The following is a 22,479-nucleotide window of genomic DNA, read 5'->3' on the forward strand; positions in this document are numbered from 1 at the left end:
GAAGTCAAATTGGGCAAAGGGAGACACTGAGCTACAATGTAGTCATGAGGAAGGTCTCAGCCCACTCGAGAGGGAATTCTTTGCTGGGAATATCTTTCTGAGTCATCCAAGTTGAGGCTGAGAGGCTCGGGACTCCACACCCTCTTGTCAATCAGTCATTAGATGCAGCCGGCCATGGAAGGGGGCGTGACAGTGGCAAGGAGGCAGCTCTCTTCCACCAAGGCAATCCCCACGGGTGCTGACAACTGAGGGCTGTCAGCAGGCAGCTCTCCCAGCAGCTGGGGGCCTAAATACCTCTCTCTCCTTAAGGATGATTTTGGTAGCTCATCACAGCCTCCACCCGCCACTCCTCCTTCTTCCTAATCATGCTGCATAGGAAATACAAACCTCCTTTATCTCAGCCTCAGCAAGTGTTAGTTGAGTGAAGATCGTACAGTTGCTTGCTTTTTCACCAATTTAGCCCATACGTCATAAAAGTAGATCCAGTTTAGAGAGTCGGGGTTGAGTAGAGGTGGTGATATGGGATGGCCCTGCCCCAACAGTAAGAGCTATCACTTACTGAATGCCAATTGTCTTCTGGGCTTAGGATGTTTCTGCTTTCCTTTAAAGTCCTTCAGCATAGGTAGTGTGATATTATGATTTTGCTTAATCTATAACCCGGTAATAATGAGCAGCCCAATCAAGAATGAATGGTTCAGCTGAGCCACACTCATGCCTGTAATCCCACTACTTTGGGAGGCTGAGGCGGGCAGATCACTTGAGGTCAGGAGTTCAAGACCAGCCTGCCTAACATGGTGAAACCCCATCTCTACAAATATACAAAAAAAAAAAAAAAAAAAATGGCTGGGGTTGGTGGTGCCTGCCTTTAGTCCCAGCTACTCGAGAGGCTAAGGCAGGAGAATCACTTGAACCCGGGAGGCAGAGGTTGCAGTGAGCTGAGGTTGCGCCACTGCACCCCAGCCTGGGCAACAGAGTGAGACTCCATCTCAAGAAAAAGAACGAAAGGCCAGAAAGCTTATTCTAGAGCTGATTTCTGTAAGCCCTTGTTTCCCACATCTTGAGTAACAATGAAAGCTTTGTTAACCAGCACCCAGAATGTCAGAAATGAGAGTGTGCATGTCTCTGTGTAAGTATTGGCCTGTTGACCAGCTCGATGCATATTAGAAATGGGCTCTCCTTGGTGAAATTAAGGCAGTCACAATATATGGATTGGCTTAAATCCTGGAGAGACATGCCACATGTTTTCACGAACACAATAGAAGAATTCAGAGAAGTCTGTAGACTTTACCCTAAGAAAATCACTAGACAAAAATCATTTAATGCTCTCATGAATGAATCTTTTCATGCTAGGTGCTGGCTGCAACAAAATAGGCCATATGAACAGTTTTTGTGCCTGCTTGCTAAAACAGTAATAATTGATAAGCTCTCCTGCGTGTGGTAGAGAGTCCCTTTCTTTAAAGCTCAGAAACAGTGCCATGTAGAGAGTGGCAAACCCTTAGCACCTCAAACCTCTTCACTGGCTGCTCTGCATGTACCGCAAAAGAACCTGGGGTTGTCCTCTACCAAACTGTCTCTGGTCAGTTTGCATCTGAGCACAGTACCTGGTGCTTACGTGCATGTACTTTATTTAATGCCCACAACAACCCTATCAGATAGATAGTGTTATTTATACCCATTTTATTAGTGAGAAGCCCAAACTTCAGAGTGATTCCATAACTCACCCAAGGTCTTCATAGCAGATCCAACCAGGATTTGGACCCAGGTCTGTTTGTTCTCCAAGTTCTTCACTTCTGGCCTACACTGCCTGCAGGAGGGCTGTCTGCAAAGTCAGGAGGGGAAATGAAGTGGGTGTGGGGTTTCCTGGTGGGCTATTCTCTATTCTTCCATGACCCATGTGCCAGAACAGTATTAGGGGCCGGGCATGGTGGCTCACACCTTTAATCCTAGCACTTTGGGAGGCCGAGGTGGTCAGATCACCTGAGGTCAGGAGTTCAAGACTAGCCTGGCCAACATGGTGAAACCCCCGTCTCTACTAAAAATAACAAAAATTAGCTGGGCATGGTGGTGCACCTGTAATCCCAGCTATTCAGAAAGCAGAGGCATGAGAATTGCTTGAACCCGGGAGGCAGAGGTTCAGTGAGCAGAGATTATGCCACTGCACTCTAGCCTGGGTGACAGAACAAGACTCCATCTAAAAAAAAAGAACAGTATTAGGGAAGTGGCCTACCTGCCTGCATGTCTATGTGGCACAGCTACAAAAGTTTTAAGCCCATCCATGTGTCTTGGGAATTTTTAAAATTTCACCAATAAGAGCTCATTTCTAATATTCATCTGGCTGGTCAACAGGACAATATTTTTACCCCCCAAATAAACAAATACATAAAAATAAAACAAAACTCATGTCTGACTCTCTGGATGCTAAGGCCTGGTGACTGTGCTGCCATGAGCCATCCAGGTGTTCCTCATCAAGGTGCTTCAACCTTCCAGGCTTTGCTTACTTCCTCCAGAAGGGAGGTCTTGCCCCCTAGAGGTTTATGTTTGTGATATACATGTGTGTGTTAAGAAGTACAAAGTAGGATGCCAAGGCGATGGAAACAATCATGAGACTAAAAATAGGCTAACATGCCCTAGAGAAGGCATCTGCTGCCCAGACAAGAACATCAGAAAGTGTGGGCTTTCTGGGCCGGGCTCAGTGGCTCATGCCTGTAATCCTAGCACTTTGTGAGGCCGAGATGGGTGGATTGCCTGAGCTCAAAAGGTTGAGACCAGCCTGGACAACATGGCAAAACCTTGTCTCTACTAAAAATACACAAATTAGCTGGGCATGGTGGCAGGGCACCTGCAATCCCAGCTACTGGGGAGGCTGAGGCACAAGAATTGCTTGAACCCGGGAGGCTACTGCCTCCAGCCTGGGTGACAGAGTGAAACTCTGTGAAAGAAGGAAAGAAAGAGAGAAAGAGAGAAAGAGAGAGAGGGAGAGAGGGAGGGAGGGAGGAAGGGAGGAAGGGAAGGAAGGAACTTTTTGGTGAGCAAAGCTGGACTGTGGGCAGTGAAAAGAGGAATGCCTCTGGAACCAGCCCCCTGGTATAGAAGATGGTGTTGGCCCCGTGTCTCCTGCCTTTGGCATTCACCATTGCTGTACACAACACCAGCTTCTTACCGCAGAAACCTGCCACTCTGTCTGGGGCTGTCTCTGGCCACAGGAGCATGCTCAGTCCATGCACTGGCCGGGCTGGAAGTGCCCAGGGTTGTTCCCAAGAGCAGCCCCAACCAAAGATGAAGGGAATTGGGTAAATGCCCATGCTTCCTAGCCTCTGGGAGGATGGCTCTGAGGCAGGTTCTGTTCTACAAAGTCTCCCGTGGTCCCCAGTGGGAATGAGCTTCATTGCACACAGAGATGACCTGCTTGTGAACACACTCTCACTCTACTTCCTTCCTTCCGTTTCACTTCCCCATCCCCCTACCAGCGCTCCCTGGGGCCACTTCCCTAATTAACTGTATGTGCTCAAATATTTGCTCCCATGGGAACCAAATTATCTGGTTCAAATCCGTACTCTGCCCCTGGCCAGCTGTGTCTTAGGAACATTACTCCACTCCCCTGAACCGCAGCATCCTCGGCTGGGATCGTGAGATGACAAAAGTAGAACAAACCTCACCAGACAGGTGTGAAGATTCCAGAAAATAGTCCGTGTCAATAGTTTAGAGCAGCATCTGGCATTCAGCAGACACACAATAAATGCTAGTGTTTTTATTATTTATTATAATTATTGCTTATTATCGATGGCCCCTGAGATTTCCTTGGCCAAGTTCAAGTCCATTCTGAGAGTTCTAAGCTCCCAAACTTCATACTTCCTCCGGGCGAATCTCCCTGGTTGTTTCAGGGAATCTAATTCATGTATTCACTTAACGTATCTTTAGCAAATAATGACTTAACACCTATTATGTCGAAGACACAGTGTGACAGTGGATATAAAAAATAAGACGAGGTCACGGTCTCCAGGGAGATAAGACGTATCCACACATAGCTACTGTCTAAGGCAAACTGTGATAAGTGTTCTTGTGTGTGTGTCAATAGAGCATAATGTGAGTTCAGAGGAGGGTGAAGAAAATTGTGTATGGTATGAAGGAGTATTGGCAGAGTTGGGTTTGGAAAGGGGTAGAACTGCAGCAGAGGAGATGGAGGGGAGAGGATACAATACATGGAGAGGGAGAAAGTGATAAATTCTAGGAGTTTGGCATCCCAGAGACAGCTCAATTATATCTTAATGTGAGATCCCATAGATTGATGAGCCTCTATCTCTCAGAGCTAAAGGGACAGCGGATTCTCCCCCAAATTATTATTACCATTCCTGACACTTACATAGTACTTACCCTGCCCTAGGAACTACAGGGGATGTGCTACGTATGTTAGCTGATTTAATCTTCACCTTCAGGGTCAGCACAACTATGATCTCCACTTGACAGATAAGAACACTGAGGCTGGAGGGGTTAAATGTCTTGCTCCAGCTCCCGCGGAAGTTAAGTGCCTGTCACCTAATCCCGCGCGTCTGGTTCCAGGGTTCACACTCTACACTGCCTCTCAAGTGCGGCACCTTTTCAGGATTTTAAGGGAATATGTTGCTGTGATGTTCACAGAGCTTGAGGAGAGACTGAAAGAAAGCCCTTCAGCCCCATACAGGAAGTCCCCAAAGGATGGATGGTTCTGGAAGTTACGGGTTGCCAGGACAACGCACGCCCTCAGCCTGGCCACGCCCCCGGGCTCCCGCTCACTGGTTGCAAAACTCAGCTTTGCCCCTGCCCAGAGCTTTCCTTCCCGGGGCCCGCTGGGGAAGCACCCGCGGCTTGTGGTGGCTGTGGTTAGGTGCCCAGGACCCACACGTCAAAGGAGCTCATTCGGAAGCAGAGGCACGCGCTTGTCCCCAGAACTCAAACTCCAGAGGCCCTCCAGTAGGTGGTACAGAGGAGAGTTTGACCCTAAACAAAACAGGGCAGGGTCTTCCTGTTTGTTTTCTTCCTCCAGCGGGGAGCAACGGCTGCGAATTGGATAGTAAAGCGACCGATTTATTATTCTCTTACCCGTGCTGAGCAGAGCTGTAGGAAATCTCCGGGCCGGGAGCAGCACAGCGGGGTATCTCGGGGTCGCTCTGAGGAGGGCCAAAGCTGCCGGCTGCCATGTTTTATTTGGCCTGCCCAGTGTTTAAAAAAAAATGTTTTTAAATAGATGCTGACATTTTTAAAAGGGGAAGATTATACATACACTTCTACATCTCCGACTTGTGTCAAGAAATGGGAAGATCTGGGCCCGGATCCCCATAGGTCAGCGATGAGGGGGGCCGAGCAGGGGCGGCCCTTTAGACGGTCGCAGAGTCCCAGCCACCAGCCCTGCTCACTTTTCTTACCTCTATGGCCCCGTCGACATTTGAGCCCGGGACCCCAGACGAAATGATGCGCTTCCTCTTAGAACCCCCGCTAATCTGAGGACGGGGCCACCCCACAGACGCCATGGCTCAGCGAGCAGACCAATGGCCAAGGAGCCTGGCAAGGGGCGCTTGGTGAGTGGGTTTAATGACAGATTAAGTTGCCCATTAGGAAGCCATTAGAACACAGCGTGATGCATCACTGGGTAAACGAGAGAGGCTGAAGTCAGAGACAGGTTCTTGGAGCGCTTGATCCAATTTAATTCTTCTATTTTTTTTTTTTTTTTTTTTTTTTAAACCCTAGGCAGATGAGAGTGGAGGCTGTAAATCACTCTGTATGCAATGGCTTATCATAAGGGATATGGAGCAAAATTAGAGGAGGCACGAGAAGGAAAGCAGGTGATGAACAAGGCAGGGGCTGCTGTGGCGTGATTGAAGACAGCTTGCGAACGCGGGAGAAGCCGCTGGAAATTGGTTTGGGCTGGAGGTCTAATTACGGCATCCCAAGTCAGAAAAGCCCAGAACCCAGCCTTCTGCTCTGCCTTGGGGAGTAGGATGGGAGAATCTGTGTGCAGTAAACTTCCTGAGACAGTGCCTCATAGTGCCATCTACATGGAATGTGAAGTCAATCAGAATGTCTCTAAATCCTGGCTCTGTTGGGTTTTGGCTGTGTGACTTTGGGTAAGTTACTTAACCTCTCTGAGTCACATTTTCCACCTGTGTTAAAGGAGGTAATCATCGCAAATGCAAAGGGTGGTGCTGAATATCAGGGTGGGCACCCGCTAAGTGATGCTTTCTTCTGTTTAATGTTGTAAAATATATAAATGAGATGGTCCCTAAATGAGGGTAGAGTTTACTCCCCTTTAGCTCAGGTGGCACTTGTCAGGGAGATCAAGTAGGTTCTGTTCTTCCCTAGTAAAAGCAGGAAGGCTTTCCTGGGCGGGGTCCTCCGAGTGCTGGAAGAGGGGGAGGGTGTTCACTCAGAGAGGAGGCAGGAGGGCAGCCTTGCACACACTGGGCACCTCTGGGCCTCCAGCACTGGATGTCAGCTGTGCTTGTTGAATGGATGTGCTGCCTTCAACCCCCACATCTGTTCTCTGCCCTTCTCTATCCTCTCTGTGCCCTGGGATGCTGATCCTGGCAATACCTCACCCAGTGTCTTTATTTGGGTTCTCCCAAAAGCAGAGCCCCAGATAAGGATGTGAGGGTAGCCTGTTTCTTGGGGAGCTTATGGTGAATGTGGAGCTCCCCATGCACGACCCCCTTCCAGGAGGGACTGATTGCCCCGCTGTTGCAACTGATTGCCCCTCCTTCAGGATTTGCCTAAACTACAGAGACAGCCACGGACACGCCCTCCTGGGCTGTTCACATCCTCATCTGTGTGGGGGCACAGAAGCCTGGCCATTCTGCCCACGGGAGACTCAAGACATGCTCCCAGCAACCTGTGGGGCTGCAAAAGGCTTGGCAGATCCTGCACCCCTGCATCACATCTTAGCTTCCTCCTCTGCCCAAATCTACTTCCTCCCCATTCCTTTTACAGGTATTGATTCCCTGATAAAAACCTTGCACCCCATCTTCCATCTCAGAGTCTTCTTGCAGAGAACCCAACCTGTGGCAGAGCTGGTCCCAGGACTCGGAGCGAGGGAGCAGGGAAAGAGGACAGGAAAGCAGGGACAGTCAATTTAAGGGTATGTTGTCTGAGACAAAGATTCTGCTAGGACCTCTGAGATGAGTACAAGATGCCTGGAGCCATTCACTGGGCAGTATCTGTCCATCAGCTCCCAGGCCCCAAAGAACCAGAGATGCCTGTGAGGGCTTTCACTGCCCTGCATTTCTGGGCTTCACATGTGCACTGGCTGAGAGGGCTCCCTGTCTTCAAGGACGATCCTGAGCAGAAAGTGGGTGCACTTGAGCTGGGATGCTATCTCGAGAATCTGAGCTTTATGAGAAACAGACCCAGGGGGCATGGTGTGGGGCATCCCAAATGACCTGCCATACATTAGGTGCCTTGGCTTTGGGGAGGAGCCCTCGGGAGTTCTAAGGCGGGGGAGAAGAGGTAGGTGGGGTTAATCCTTCCCCATTCCCTCTCTGCCTCAGAACCAGGGCTCAGGCAGTAGTGCTGCCAGCTCTTCCTGGGATCAGAATCACAGCCCCGCTCCCCTTGTCCCTTCAGGCTGAGGAACATAAGGGCTTCCCATGGTTACTGGTGTCTGAGTGCCTCAACCTCCCTTGCTGGTTCCTTTCTCCTGCCCACACCTTTGTCAATAGTCCCCCCACTGAAGTCTCTTTGGTTGAGCAGTTGGTGGGGATGCTGACTGATAAAATGGTCTAGGCCACTGCTCACTGCTTAAAGCCTTGCTTCAGAGTGACCTTCTAGGGCCCTGCAGTTCCCCCTTCTCCAACCCCTCCAGCCCCTCCAACCCTTCTGCCTCCCAGCTGGTCTGGGTTCCCTACCGCATCTACTTGCTTTTGAATCTGTTTCTTGTAGATAAATGTGTGTTCTCCTCTTTCACAGCCTTACCGTTTGATTTGGAGAAAGAAAAAAACCCAATTCTATAAAGCTATTAAATGTTTTCCTTTCTCAAACACCAGTTTTGTATATCAGAAGCACTGCCTTTCATGCCTATTGAGTTCTCGGAAATGGGCTTCAAGTGCCCATTTCAGGAGTTGAAATCTGAACATCAGCTCTTTCTTCCTCTCTGCATTCCTGCCACACAATCCTAATCCTCTCCAGTGTGATGGATCCCTCTGGCTGGGTAGAAGGGAGATCATTTAAAGGAAATGTGAAAAAGAAAAGAGTAGTATTCCATTTCAAGAGATTTTTCTCCTGACACAGTTATTTTCAACAGGTGACAGGTATTGAAACTGATGAAAGATTCTTGGGTGAATACAAACCACTCCCTGCCCCATCCCCAACACACATTCTCCAGAAATTCCAGAACGCCCAGTGAGTGGATTCATTCCACATATATTTAGTGCCTAACTACATGCCAAGGAGCTGGGTGCTAAGAACAAAAAAGTATGATTCCTGCCCTCTGCCACAGAGTTTGTGATCTGTGTTGATGCATTAGAGATTAATCCAATGATTACACAAAATGTGATGTTGCAATTTTGCCTTTGCACTTGCTGTTCCCTCTGCTTGGAATGCTTGTCCCTGCAAGGTGTCGGCCCGGCTTCCTCTAGGCCTTTTCACAGTCATCCCTCTTCACTCATGGCCTTCTGGCCACTCACTCTGTCAACATTCCTGCTCTTTTTTTCTCTCTAGCATACTTCTCTGTTTATAGACCATCTATCCCTGAATGTAAGCTTCATAAAAATACAGATTTTTCTTTTCGTAAAGTATTTGATTGTTCTCTGCAGAGAACAAAATTCCCAGAGCAGAAAACAATGCATGGGATATAGTAGGCGCTCAAACAATGTATATTGAATGAATAAACATGGACCACACTAAGTGCTAACGAGCATGGGTTGAGAAGGATTAGAGACAAGAGAGTTTCCAAGGGAACTGATAGTTGGGCTGATCTGAGGAAAGTTGGGAGGCATTAAGTAAGCCTAAAGGAGAGGGAAATAAATCCGTGCAGGAAACACTAGCATATGCCAGGGTGCTGGGTGAGCAGGAGCATGGTGGGCTTAAGAAACTAGAAGGAGGCCAGGTGCAGTGGCTCATCACTTTGGGAGGCTGAGACGGGTGGATCATGAGGTCAGGAGATCAAGATTATCCTGGTTAATACGGTGAAACCCCATCTCTACTAAAAATACAAAAAAAAAAAAAATTAGCCAGGCGTGTTGGCAGGCACCTGTAGTTCTAGCTGCTCAGGAGGCTGAGGCAGGAGAATGGCGGAACCTGAGAGGTGGAGCTTGCAGTGAGCCAAGATCACACCACTGCACTCTAGCCTGGGCGACAGAGCGAGACTCAATCTCAAAAAAAAAAAAAAAAAAAGAGAAACTAGAAGGAGTTCAGTGGGATTGGAGCACAGAGGATGGGAAAGATATGTGGTGAGGGATTAATAACAAAGCTGACACTTAGTACTGTCACACAGTGCTGGGAACTAGGCCAACCTTCACACAAGTCTGGGAGAAAGGTACTATACGTATTCCCATTTTACAGATGGGAAAATCAAGGCCCAGATAGTGTAGGTAACTTGTACAAGTTACAAACCTAATAAGCAGCAGAATTAAAGTTCAAATGCAGGAACTTTGATCCAGAAGCCTAAGGTCTGAAATCCATATGGCTTTCAGTCTCCGGTAGGAGGACTAGGAGGGGTTGGCTCAGGTAGGGCTTTGTAGTGACGTAGAATCCCAGGTTGGGGCTAGGGTAGAGCTGGCAGATATAGGCTGGATATCTCCCGGGATGATTCTTACCGGCCTCCAACTCCCAACTCCCCACCCCACCCCACCCCATCTCCAGAGCTGCACATGCTCTGATTGGATTGACCTTAAAAAGCTTGCTTCCATTCTAGTCAGGATGGGCAAAAGCAGTCTAAACTCCCTGAAGATTTGGCCATGAACCAATAAGATCCCTTCAGAGATTAGTGTAAAGCTAGTGCTCTGTTCTCTGCAATGACAGGTTATTTTAAAAAGCATTAACTAGGTCATTGGCAACGCAGTGTGAGTGGCCAAGGCTGCTGACTAGAATCCCCTTGGACTTTTAAAAAATCCAGATGCCCAGGCTGCACCCTCACCAGTTACATCAGAGTCACTCAGGCAGGACCTAGGCATCAGTATTTTTTTAAAGCTCCCCAGGGAAGCCCAGAGTGCAATCAAGTTTGAGAACCAACAGTTCAGTCCCCAGCTACTCAAAGGCTGGAGCAGGGATCAGTAGCATCAACATCCTTGAGAAGTCTTAGGCCCTTTCTCAGACCTACTGTTTCAGAATCTGCATTTTATTGTTTTTTTTTCTGTTTTTTTGTTTTTTATTTTATTTCTTCTTAAAAAGGGGGATACATGTGCAGAATGTGCAGTTTTGTTATATAGGTATATGTGTGCCATGGTAGTTTGCTGCACCTGTTGACCTGTCCTCTAAGTTCCCTCCCCTCACCCTCCACCCCTCAACAGGCCCTGGTGTATGCTGTTCCCCTCTCTGTGTCCATGTGTTCTCAATGTTCAACTCCCACTTGTGAGTGAGAATATGCGGTGTTTGGTTTTCTCTTCCTGTATTAGTTTGCTGAGGATAATGGCTTCCAGCTTCATCCATGTCCCTGCAAAGGACATGATCTCATTCCTTTTTATATAACCTCATGTGGTTAGTGGCTATGGTATTGGACTGTGCAGTTCTGGAGCAGGGCTTTTCAAACTTCTGTGGATTCCGAGGTGGCCGGATCACCTGAGGTTGGGAGCTCGAGACCAGCCTGACCAACATGGAGAAACCCTGTCTCTACTAAAAATAGAAAATTAGCTAGGCGTGGTGGCGCATGCCTGTAATCCCAGCTACTTGGGAGGTGAAGGCAGGAGAATCGCTTAAACCCGGGAGGCAGAGGTTGCAGTGAGCCGAGATCGTGCCATTGCACTCCAGCCTGGGCAACAAGGGTGAAACTCCATCTCAAAAAAAAGAAGAAAATTCTGTCACGGAGATTCCTATCCACACAGGTTTGAAAAGTCCTGCTCCAGAACTGCATAGTTCAATGCCATAGCCACTAACCACAGGAGGTTATTTAGATTTAAATTAAATTAAAAATTCAGCTCCTCAGTTGCACTAGCTACATACATTTCAACTGCTCAATTGCCACGTGTCACTGGCTGGTGGCTACCATATTGGACAGTACAGATATAGAATAGTCTGATCATTGCCAAAAGTTTATTGGACAGTACTGCTCCAGAACATTCTGGAGTGGTGGTAATCCACCAGTCTTTTTTCCTGTGGATGCTGTAGGCATACAGACAGACAGTGCTACCCTCCCTGGATGGGACAAAATTAAGATGCATTCAACCAGGCACACAGGGGATGTATCTAGATTATTGATTTTCCACTCATTTGAAATAAATCAAGGACATGGCCATGTTTTCCCAAGCCCTAAATAAGTGCAGTTTGTGGGGTGGTAAACAGATGAGTAGGGAACAAAGGAGAGGAGAAATGCAAGAAGCAAGATCAATTTCAGGTGCTAGAACAGAATGCAAGAGGGTTAGCCCAGGCCCCCACACCTCCCTGTCAGTCTCAGCACTGCCTGCTAATCACAAGGAAGGAGAGCGCTTGGCAAGCAGATGTGATTGATTTGTGACTCCAGGTGCAGATATGAAAAGGGGGCATTTAGTCAGCTAAATAATAGCCAAGCTGTCGTGTGACGAGGCTGGGGGCTTAGGTTGTTTTTCTTCTGCTTTAGGGTGGAGGTGGTGGCAGAGAGTTCCACCCTTCTGCAAAACTGCCTGTTTTCTGGGAAGGCTAGGCGAGGTTTCCCCCTTGTAGACCATTTAGTTGCGATGTATAATGGGGCTAGAGCTGAACGATATGATAATAACAAACCAGACCAGCATTAGAGAGTGATGTATACTTTTCTTGGAAAGCTGCTGTCCGTGTAGACAGGCACTTTGGCAACTGACAGTAGGTGAGGGGCAGCAGTTAGCAGCAGATCATTTGCCTACTTGCACGCTACCCCTTGGGTGTGCTCCTTCCGAAATACTGAGGGTCAGGGCAGGGTGAAAAGAGTGAAAACTCAAAACAAGAGAATGCACCAACAAAATGTACCCTACTACACAGCAACAGGCACCATTCAGTGCTGTTTACATCTTTTCAAACTTTCAGCTTTTAGGACTCACTAATACTTCCACATAGTAAAGTTTTTTGCATTTTGAGGTGTTTTGTGGTTGCCTTATGGGGCTGGTCCTTATGACTGCCTCTAGAGGAAGTCAGAGTAAATTTCGCCATCCCTTTAGACGCGAATAAAGCCCAGAGTGGTTAAGTGAGTTTTCCAAAGTCACACAACTGCTCGTGAGTTGAAGATGTAAAACAATCATTCCGTTATTTGTTTATTCATAACTATTTACTGAGAACCCTACTAAGTGCCCAGCCCTGGGGATGCTTCTGTAATGTCTCTGTTTTCATGGAATTTGGAGCTTGGATTCTAAAGAGGCTGATAGAAAAAAAAATGTAAACAAATGAAAGAACCACAAATTATAGTAAGTGCTACAAAGGGAAGACGAACGAAGAGAATGCAGAGAGAAAAACAGGGAGAGGGATGGGGCAACTTGGAGAAGTTGATTTGCAAAGGCTTCTCTGAAAAGGGCATGTTTATGCTGAAACTCGAAGAACGAGATGTAACAAGAGCGGGAGAAGAACATTTCCGGCAGAGGGAGCTGTATGAGCAAAGGCAGATAGTTGGAAGAGCACGTGGCCTATCTGGGCCACATAAGGAGACTGGTGTAGCTGGTGCCCATGAGAGGCAGAGAGCGTGGTTTGAGATAAGAGCATGAAAGGACCTCCCACCTCCCTCGCCCCCAATGTATCCCTATGTCCAAGGGGAATTTTGTCTTCACCTTTCAGTTCCTTCTCCTCATGGCCTTCTAATGAGGGTTGGTTCAGCCAACCCATTCCAAGGCTTTGTACTGTGGCCTCAGGAGGTCTGGGAAGGGGGATGAAGAAGAGAGACAGGTCTGCGAAGGGGGAAGGAAGAAGAACAGGGTTTCAAAGACAGAGACCCTGAAGCCTGAATGTCTGCAAAAGCTGGAGTAGAAAGTTGAGAATGAAGAACTGAAAAAGAGCAAGGGGTCACGGGTTCTAGGGCCGTTGCCAGCCATAGAAAGAAGGCCTGTGGGGTGGATGGGAGCCTCTTCAACCTCCTTCAGAGATGACTTAAGGCTTTGTCTCTATGCTTCTTCCAACAGGCTATTGCTTAAAGACTGAATGACATGGACCCCAGAGTTTTTGTGAGTTACTCTAAAATATGGTAAAATCAGGGCTTCACTCCCAGCTGAGAGCCTTGCAGAGTGAAGAGTTTTTTAAGAGACCATCTGATAAATGCGGGCTCCTGCACACAGAGATGTGAGCTAGAGCCATGCCACAAATAATGTATATTATTTTCTTCTCCACTTAATGTCCAAAGTGTCTGGTGTAACATCTTTGGTGACCATTCCATTTGGGAATCCTAGCTTACTGGATGAAGCTGTGTGCATTGTGAGGTTGGCCTTGTTGTGTTGGAGTTTAGAAGAAGGAACAGAAGGGGTAATAATCATTATGATAAGCACTTCTTGAGCACTCACTACATGTCAGGCACTATTCTGAGCATATTGCATGCATGGGTTCTTTTAATGTGCATAACAACCCCACAAGATTAGTAGGTACCATTTATATCCCCATTTTACAGATAAGAAAACCAGGGCACGGGGTCTCAGAGTTAGCAGGTGGCATTGCCAAGACTGGAACTCAGACAGTTTGGCTCCAGAGCTCCTGCCCTTTAGCACTGTAGAGGTGACTTGAGAGACCCCCTAAGTTCTAGCCCAACCACAAATACCACCCCCCATTGGCCATAGTACATGACTAAATGTGACAATTACTTATACAGCATTTATTAAGAGCACAGTATTGTCCTATGCACTTTACATGTAGCATCCCATGCATCTTCTTATCAACCCTTTTAGATAGGAACTGTTATTCTTCATCTTTTACAGAGGAAGAAACTGAGGCCCAAATCAGTATGTAACTTGGTGAGAGTCTCCCACTTAAATAATTGGTAAAGTTGGAATCCAAATCTAAGCATCCAACCCCAGAGCCCAAGCTCTCAACTAACCCTGATCACTTTTTTGAGTAAGGACTCTGTATCTCTCAAATGCCCCCTATTAAAATGAACCTCAGCCATGTGGGAGCAGTGTGACTTTTTTTTTCCTCCCCCTAAAGCATGTTGAAGATTTGGGGACAAGTTTTATTGAAACTCCCCAAGGCACAAGCTTTCACCCTTGGTGGTGATTATCTAGTGACTACAGATGCCTAATTAAATGAGTTCAGGCACACTGATCTCCTTAATTCAGTTTCTTCCAACCCCCATCTTCATTCTGCCCTTGTCTTTGAACTCCTCATGCTTTGTCTCAGTGATCTCCTCCACTACCAGCTGTTACCATCTTCTGTATTGGGATGAATCCCTGACCCACAACTTCAGCCCAGACCTGGCTCCAAATCTCCATGTCCTTCATTCCACCTGCTCCAAGACCTAGGCACCCGGATTTTCCCTAATGTAGCTGAGGCTGGTGTGCCCCACCCAGATCCCATGGGGTCTTTTTTCTACCCCCATTTCCAAGCCGCTGCCTGCATTGCTGCAGGTAGAGGCTCACACCTGCAACCTTCTCCTGAGGCTTGCCCTTGAGCAATGGGAGCTGCCTCACCCAGACTCGTACTCCCCACCTTCACCTGACCTCAGATACTGATAGTGTCTGTTCCAAGAATCTAGTGCAACTTCCTTAGACTAGCAATCAATACCTCCTGCACCTGGCGACAACCTCGCTGTCAAATCTTCACTCCTGCTCAGCTGCAGAGCGGCTCCTCGGCCCTTAAGAGTTCCTCTGTCTTCTGGCCTTCTTGCCTTTGCTCATTCTGCTTCTGTTTGGAATGTCATCCGCCCTGCTTCCAACTGTCAACATTCTACACATCCTTTGAAGGCCAGTGACACTGCGCTTCTGCCCGCGAGGCATTCCCAAATTGTGCTTGCCCTTGCAATGTGGGTTATTGCTAGTTATGCATGGGTCTCTAGTCAGCATGGTTTGTATTCTAAAAGGTCAAGAATGAATCCGATTCTCTCAGCTGTCTCTAGTTAAGGGTTCAAATGTGTACCCACCAAAGGGTATTGAGGTCCTAACCCTCAGTACCTGTGAGTATAACTTTATTTGGAAATAGGGTCATTGCAGATGTAATCAAGTTAAAATGAGGTCATTAGGGTAAGCCCTAATCCAAGAGAAGAAGAGAGACAGAAACAGACGGGCACAGAAGGAAGATGATGTGAAGACACACAGGGAGAATACAGAGGCAGAGACTGCAGTGATGATGCTCACATGAGCCAAGGAACTCCAGGACTTCTGGCAAAACCAGAAGCTCAGAAAAAGGCATGGAGCAGGTCTCCCCTAGAGTCTTCAGAAAGAGCATGGCCCAGCTGACACTCTGATTCCAGACTTCCAGCCTCCAGGAAGGAACTGCAAGAGAATAAATGTCTGTTGTTCTAAGCCACCCAGTTTGTGGTCCTTTGTCACAGCAGCCCTAGGACACTAATATATTAAGTATCTCACACAGTACCTTCCACAGAGTAAGTAATGGCAAAGGCTTGTTGAATTCACGTGGGGGTGGAATATTTCTCTCACTAGCTGTTTTTTTTTTTTTTAAACAAGCTATTTAATGGTTATTGTAACATGCCTTGCACTATGTTGATAGAATCTCTCAGATTTCCTAAACCTTTTGTTGTTATTCCATACCTATACACTACCCAGCCCCCACTTGTATGTTCCATATGTACTCTTTTCTTTTCTCTTCTCTTTTTTCTTTTGTTTTCTTCTTTCTGTCTTTTTTTTTTTTTTTTTTTTTTTTTTTTTTTTTGGTAAAGACAGGGTCCCACTATATTGCTCAGGCTGGTCTTGAACTCCTGGACTCAAGCAATCCTCCTTCCCTGGCTTCCCAAAATGCTGGGATTACAGGCATGAGTTGCAGCCATTCCATATATGTGATGGAGAAGAGAGCTTACACCAACCTAATAGTTACTTAATGTTGTGTAACGAATCATGGCAAAGCTTAGTGGCTTAAAACAAGAGTCATTTATTCCATTTCACAGTTCCTGTGCAGCAGCTTGGCTGGGAGGTCCAGACTCTGGACTTCTCATGAGGTTGCAGTCATCTGAAGGTTTGACTGAGGCTGGAAGATCCACTTCCAAGGTGGCCCACTCACGCGACTGGCAGCTTAGTGCTGGCTATTGGCAGGAGGCCTCAGTTTCCCTGCAGAGGCTGCTTAAATGTCATGATGGCATGCTGGTTGGCTTCCCCCAGGCTGAACCACCCAAGCAGAGAGCAAGACAGAAGCTACAAAGCCTTCATGACTTAGCTTTGAAAGTCACAAATCATCACTTCCACCATGGTATACCATCTACACAGGCTAGCCCTGATTAAATGTGGGAAGGCATGAATACCAGGAGGTGAGGATCATTGAGGTCCATCCTCATTAGTCAAGGCCATGCAATCTCAGCAGGGGCAATACCATCCCAAGCAGGCAAAAAAAATTCATTCTTGGAAAGAATGAAAAAAAAATTACTTTTTATGTATAAGCAAAGATATACATACTGTACATAAACAGATCCAGAGTGTATCTGTGGTGCTAAAGTTTCATGGTGAAGGGAACAGCCAATAAGGAAAAAAATTGTCTAAAAAATCTTGGGGGTGGCTGGGCACTGTGGCTCACGCCTGTAATCCCAGCACTTTGGGAGGCCGAGGCAGGCGGATCATGAGGTCGGGAGATCGAGACCATCCTGGCTAACACAGTGAAGCCCCATCTCTACTAAAAATACAAAAAATAAGGCAGGTGTGGTGGCGGGTGCCTGTAGTCTCAGCTACTCAGGAGGCTGAGGCAGGAGAATGGCGTGAACCCGGGAGGCAGAGCTTGCAGTGAGCCTAGATCGCACCACTGCACTGCAGCCTGGGCAACAGAGCGAGACTCTGTCTCAAAAAAAAAAAAAAAAAAGATCCTGGGGATGATCTTTTTTTTTTTAATTTGAAAGTAAACTTTAATGTCGAAAATGCAAACTTGGGGAGGGCAGAAAGATCACACACAAGACTGCCACTTCATACCTGGAGGGTTGCATGGTGGCCGGGCAGAGGCGCTCCTCACTTCCCAAATGGTGCTGGGCAGGCGGACTCCACTGCTAGATCTGTGACTTGGGTTTAAGCCTCTCCCTTCTGCCTTCATCTGGAGATGCTGATAGCCTGGGCTCTCCCTCCTTTGGCTCGGGGTGGAGACTGGAGCCTGGAAAGACCCTGCCCTCAGCAGGAACTCCCCCTGGGCCCCACTCTGTGACCCTGAGCCCAAATCTGGATCCTTCCTTTACTTTCTCAAGCCACTTTGGGCCTGCCCAGCTCTTTCACAGCCCTGTCATGTAGGTGACAACACTGCTTTCCCTTCCCTCCCCTCCCCTCCCCTCCCCTGCCCTCCCCTCCCCTCCCCTGCCCTCCCCTCCCCTCCCCTGCCCTCCCCTGCCCTCCCCTCCCCTCCCCTGCCCTCCCCTCCCCTCCCCTGCCCTCCCCTGCCCTCCCCTGCCCTCTCTCTCTTTCTTTCTTGCATTTTAAATAGAGACAGGGTTTCATCATATTGGCCAGTCTGGTCTTGAGCTCCTGACTTCAGGTGATCCACTCGCCTCAGCCTCCCAAAGTGCTGGGATTACAGGCGTGAGCCACCGCGCCTGGTCCCCGTTCTCACCTTCTTGGTGTAAGTGCTGTCATCATGTTCCACCCCAACCAAACCTTGAGTGGGCAGCCTCTGCAGGGGACCACTCACAACTGGCCTGTAGTCACGGTCCCCTGCAGAGCCCTCACAGGTGGTCCAGATGTGCCCACTGGCCCTACCCCGGGTGCGTCTTCCCTGCCCCTGGCCTGCTCTGCCTGATGTGCACTGTGCACTTGACTCTGCTGACTCCCAGGGGGCCTCCATCACACACCGAGCCAGCCTCATTAGCGGTCTTGGTAGGTGGTGTTCAGGGACAGGGTAATGGGATCCAGCCCTTCCTAAGGTGTACCTGGGCTGCGACTCAGAATGGACGTTCAGAACAAAGAGATGCAACTGTGAGTGACCCTGGGCCCCACAGGCCAACCATCAACCAGGCCTTGGCCCTAGTCCATCGGGCACTCACCCCTTGCAACATGTGGACCCGCTGAAGCCCAGTGTGTGAACGAGTACCTGGAGGCCTCAGCCCACGCTGCTGGCATGGCCAGAGAAAAGAATCTGCCTGTCTCTCCCCCACCCAGGTGTGGCAGCTCCTGGTGCCAGTTTCTCAGCAGCATGGCCAGGCCCCGGGTCTCTCCATCACAGCTGTGGCTCTGGCTTCTTCCGGGAAGTGAGGTGGGGTCGCTCCCCTTGCAGCAGCCGCTGCTTCAATGCTCTGTAGGCCTGCACGGCCTCCTATCTCTCCTCCCCACAATCCGCTGGTAGGCCAGGGAGGCAGTCAGAGGCTGGGACACACCACCAGGGCTCAGAAGCATCCCCAGCATCTGCGATCTCCTGCCAGGCTGGTCCTTGCTTATGCTCCTCCCAGGCCTGGTAGTCAGCTGTGGAGGCTGCAGGACAACCTCACCAAACTTCATCGTGTCTCTGAGCAACTCCTGCTCCAGCCTGTCTGCCATCTTTTCCTCCTTTTTCTGTCAGACTTTATCTAGTCGTCGCTTCTGGAATGGTTTTTTTGCTTTTTTCAGCTCAGACTTCTCCTTGGGAGCTGCCTGGACGTCTGGCTGCTGGGTGGCCTGGTTCTTGCTGAGGAATAGCACGTGCTGGACCTCTTGCTGCATGTGCTGGATATAGGCCTAGTCAGACTCCCCTTTCCTCTGCTTGAATTTGGGGATGGCGATGTCGGGCTCCACTCCCTTTGCTTCCTTCTCCAATGCCTTTCTGAAGGCCACCTGGGCTGCTTTCTTCCTCTTCTTGTTACCGATCGGGTTTTTCATCTTCTGGCAGCTCCCCATAATCTCCCGGAGCCAGAAAGGGATCTCCTCTTCGTCCTGGTTCTTGGGCGTGCAATTCACTTTCTTCTCTTTGCTGCGAAGCCCGGACCACAGGACTGGGCGCTGCTTTCCCAGTGGCTGCCCTTGGTTCCGCTGCTGCACCCGCCGGGGACTCCCAGGACCCACTGGCGCCCTGGACACCGCTGCTCCACCTCCAGCTTGCACCATCTCCATGCTGAAAGCTTCCCTAGTGAAGCCACTTCTGCCTTCCTCCAGTTTTTAAAATGGTTAAGAAACACTGGCTAAAACTTTTTCAGTTGTAAACAATAAAACCCAATTCAAACTGACTTAAGCAAAAATGAAGTTCACTAGTCTGGACTTCAGGTATTGCCAGATCCAGAGGTTCAGATACTATCAGCAGTGCTTTTTCTATCCATATTACACACAGACTGTCTCCAAGCAGCTGTCCATGAGGGCCCCTGTGAGTGTTATTTACATCTTACTGCCAGCTATCTGGGAGGATTGTGAAACACTGCCCAGCCCTAACACGCCTAGATTAGACAGCAGTGTAGGCGCTAAGACTCCCACGTATATGGACAGAGAAGATAAAAGACCTTCAACCATTTCACAGTGCTGCCTGGGGAGGGCTCATTTTCTCCTGATATTCTAGGAGAACAAGAAAAACAGGGCTTCACAATCTCGTAGGTATAAATTCAAATCTAAGATCTACCAGTCACTAGCTCTGTGATCCTTAAAGTTCTTAAAGCTTCGGTTTTTCGTCTGTAAAATGGAGGTACTGATAGTTACCCATAAGACTGTTGCTAGGATTAGTTGAGACCATGCATGTAAAGTTTCGCACAGAGAACCTGCACATGCTAGCTAAAAGAGGAGAGGAAGAGGAGGATTGTAAGTGGGGGATGCATATTTCCTGTTTCCAGAGAGGGGAGGACACCTGCCCACTCCAAATGTTTTCTGCTCTTGTGTTGCTTTGCTTAAGGTTGAAATCCCCAGGAAAGAAACTCAGATTGGCCAAGCTTGGGTGATGGGTAAGGCCAGATGAAGTCAGTGCACTTTGCACTGACCCACCAAGGCCTTGGCCCACCAAGGCCACCAAATTGGGGTGGAGTGGTTCCCCAGAGGAAAATTGGGTACTGTTAGGAGATAGGAGGGGACGGACACTGGGTAGGAAAAGTGCAGATGTCCACCGAAGACATCCTTCAGTGCAATGTCCCAGGAAGCCCTGACCCATACTTTCTTCCCCTCACCCCCTTGTGTCTATTTTCTCTCCTAGTGGCATCTGCAGAGAAGGAATAGGTGATTGTGGCTGACACAGTCAACTGCCTCACCCAAGGACCTTTCCCACCTTCTTTTAGCTGCCTAAGTTCAAGAGTTGACCATCCCTGGCCTGCTCTGCCTGATGTGTGCTGTGCACTTAGCTCTGCTAACTCCCAGGGGGCCTCCATCACACACCGAGCCAGCCTCATCAGCTGTCTCAGTAAGTGGTGTTCAGGGACAGGGTAATGGGATCCAGCTGTACCTGGCTGTGACTCAGAATGGACGTTCAGAACAAAGAGATGCAACTGTGAGTGACCCTGGGCCCCACAGGCCAACCATCAACCAGGCCTTGGCCATAGTCCATCGGGCACTCACCCCTTGCAACATGTGGACCCGCTGAAGCCCAGTGTGTGAACAAGTACCTGGAGGCCTCAGCCCACGCTGCTGGCATGGCCAGAGAAAAGGATCTGCCTGCCTCCCCCCCACCCAGGTGTGGCAGCTCCTGGTGCCAGTTTCTCAGCAGCATGGCCAAGCCCCGGGTCTCTCCATCACAGCTGTGGCTCTGGCTTCTTCCGGGAAGTGAAGTGGGGTCACTCCCCATGGAGCTGCCGCCGCTGCTTCAATGCTCTGTAGGCCTGCACGGCCTGCTCTCTCTCCTCCCCACAATCCGCTGGTGGGCCAGGGAGACAGGAGGACAGGGCACCTCCCCGGCCCCAGGAAGGGAATATCGCTTGGACTCACCAGATCATGGTAATTCCATTACCCTTGCCAGCAACTGTGGGTACATGACTATTATAGCCAGTGGGATTTAATGGGATATCCTCTGGGCACCTCTGGGAGACTCGTTCCTCCTGAATAAAAAGACACATGGGCCAGGCACAGTGGCTCATGCCTGTATTTCCAGCACTTTGGGAGTCCGAGGCAGGTGGAACACTTGAGGTCAGGGGTTCGAGACCAACCTGACCAACATGGTGAAACCCCGTCTCTACTAAAAATACAAAAATTAGCTGGGCATGGTGGCACACGCCTATAATCCCAGCTACTCGGAAGGCTGAGGCAGGAGAATTGCTTGAACCTGGGAGGTGGAGGTTGCAGTGAGTCAAGATCGTGTCATTGCACTCCAGCCTGAGTTACATAACAAGACTCTGTCTCAAAAAACAACAACAACAACAAAAAAGAAAACAACCACAAGGAAGAAAACCCCATCTCTTCTTCAGACTGATGTTTCTGGGTTCACATGTGATACCTGGAACAGTGGCAGCCTTCAGCCTTTCTGGAATAATGAAGAGGCAAGCCCAAGAACAAAGCCAACATGATGAGGATGGCAGGACAGAAAGACAGGGAGAGGCTAATCCTTATTGAAGTCAGTCATTGGCTGAGCTACCCACGGATACTGCCTCCAGACTTGCTTTGATGCCTTACTGCCTAAACTACATTCAGGTGGGTTTACTCATACCATAGCCGAAGCATCTTAGTGTTATATATATGCTTGTCTATTTCTAAATCTCTAACAAGGGTAAGGAAGCCTTTTAGGTCAGTGATTCTCAAAGTGTGGTCCCTGGACCAGCAGTATCGACATCACCTGGAAACTTATTAGAAATGCATATTCTTGGGCCCCATCCAGTTCTCATTAATCTGAAAGGAGGAATGGGTGCAGCAGCAGTCGTGTTTTCACAAGCATTCCAGGTCATCGTGGTGCATGCTATAGTTCGCCAACCTCTGCTTTATATACTACTCTGTTGTCATACTGACATTAGAACTGACCACTGGGAGTGAGGACACCACTCATTATTCCTTCCAACTTACCTTTTTCTATCATTGCTTCATTTGATTCTGCTATCCCTAAAACAAACAAACGAAAAAAAAAAAAAAAAAAAAAAAAAAAAACCAAGAAAAAGAAAAAAAAAAAGGGAGAGAAAGAGACAGAAAGGATTTGAAAACTGTTGACCAAATAAACCTTTTGCTTTGAGTTTCAATCTGCTGACTCTGGGTCATCAGTTCTTTCCAAACAAGACTTTGGGTGTCTGCAGAAACCTGTAGTAGCTAGAATGTGGTGGACATTTCCAAAATATTTAGAACACTAATAATCACTGTTATCAATAATGCTCCATAGGGATCTCCCTTGAGCTATTGGAAGTGAAGTTAGCAAGGAACTTAGAGAGGTGTGCACTGCTTGAGGTGAGCA

The 22,479-nt window shown here is 48.5% G+C and overlaps 1 pseudogene; it reads right to left on the reverse strand.

The window, feature by feature from the left end:
• Positions 1–1,638: 1,638 nt before the first annotated feature.
• LOC103227900 (coiled-coil domain-containing protein 137 pseudogene) lies at positions 1,639–19,477 on the reverse strand (annotated as a pseudogene).
• Positions 19,478–22,479: the final 3,002 nt, after the last annotated feature.

The sequence above is a fragment of the Chlorocebus sabaeus genome, chromosome 22 (assembly GCF_047675955.1).
Source record: "Chlorocebus sabaeus isolate Y175 chromosome 22, mChlSab1.0.hap1, whole genome shotgun sequence".
NCBI lineage: Eukaryota > Metazoa > Chordata > Mammalia > Primates > Cercopithecidae > Chlorocebus > Chlorocebus sabaeus.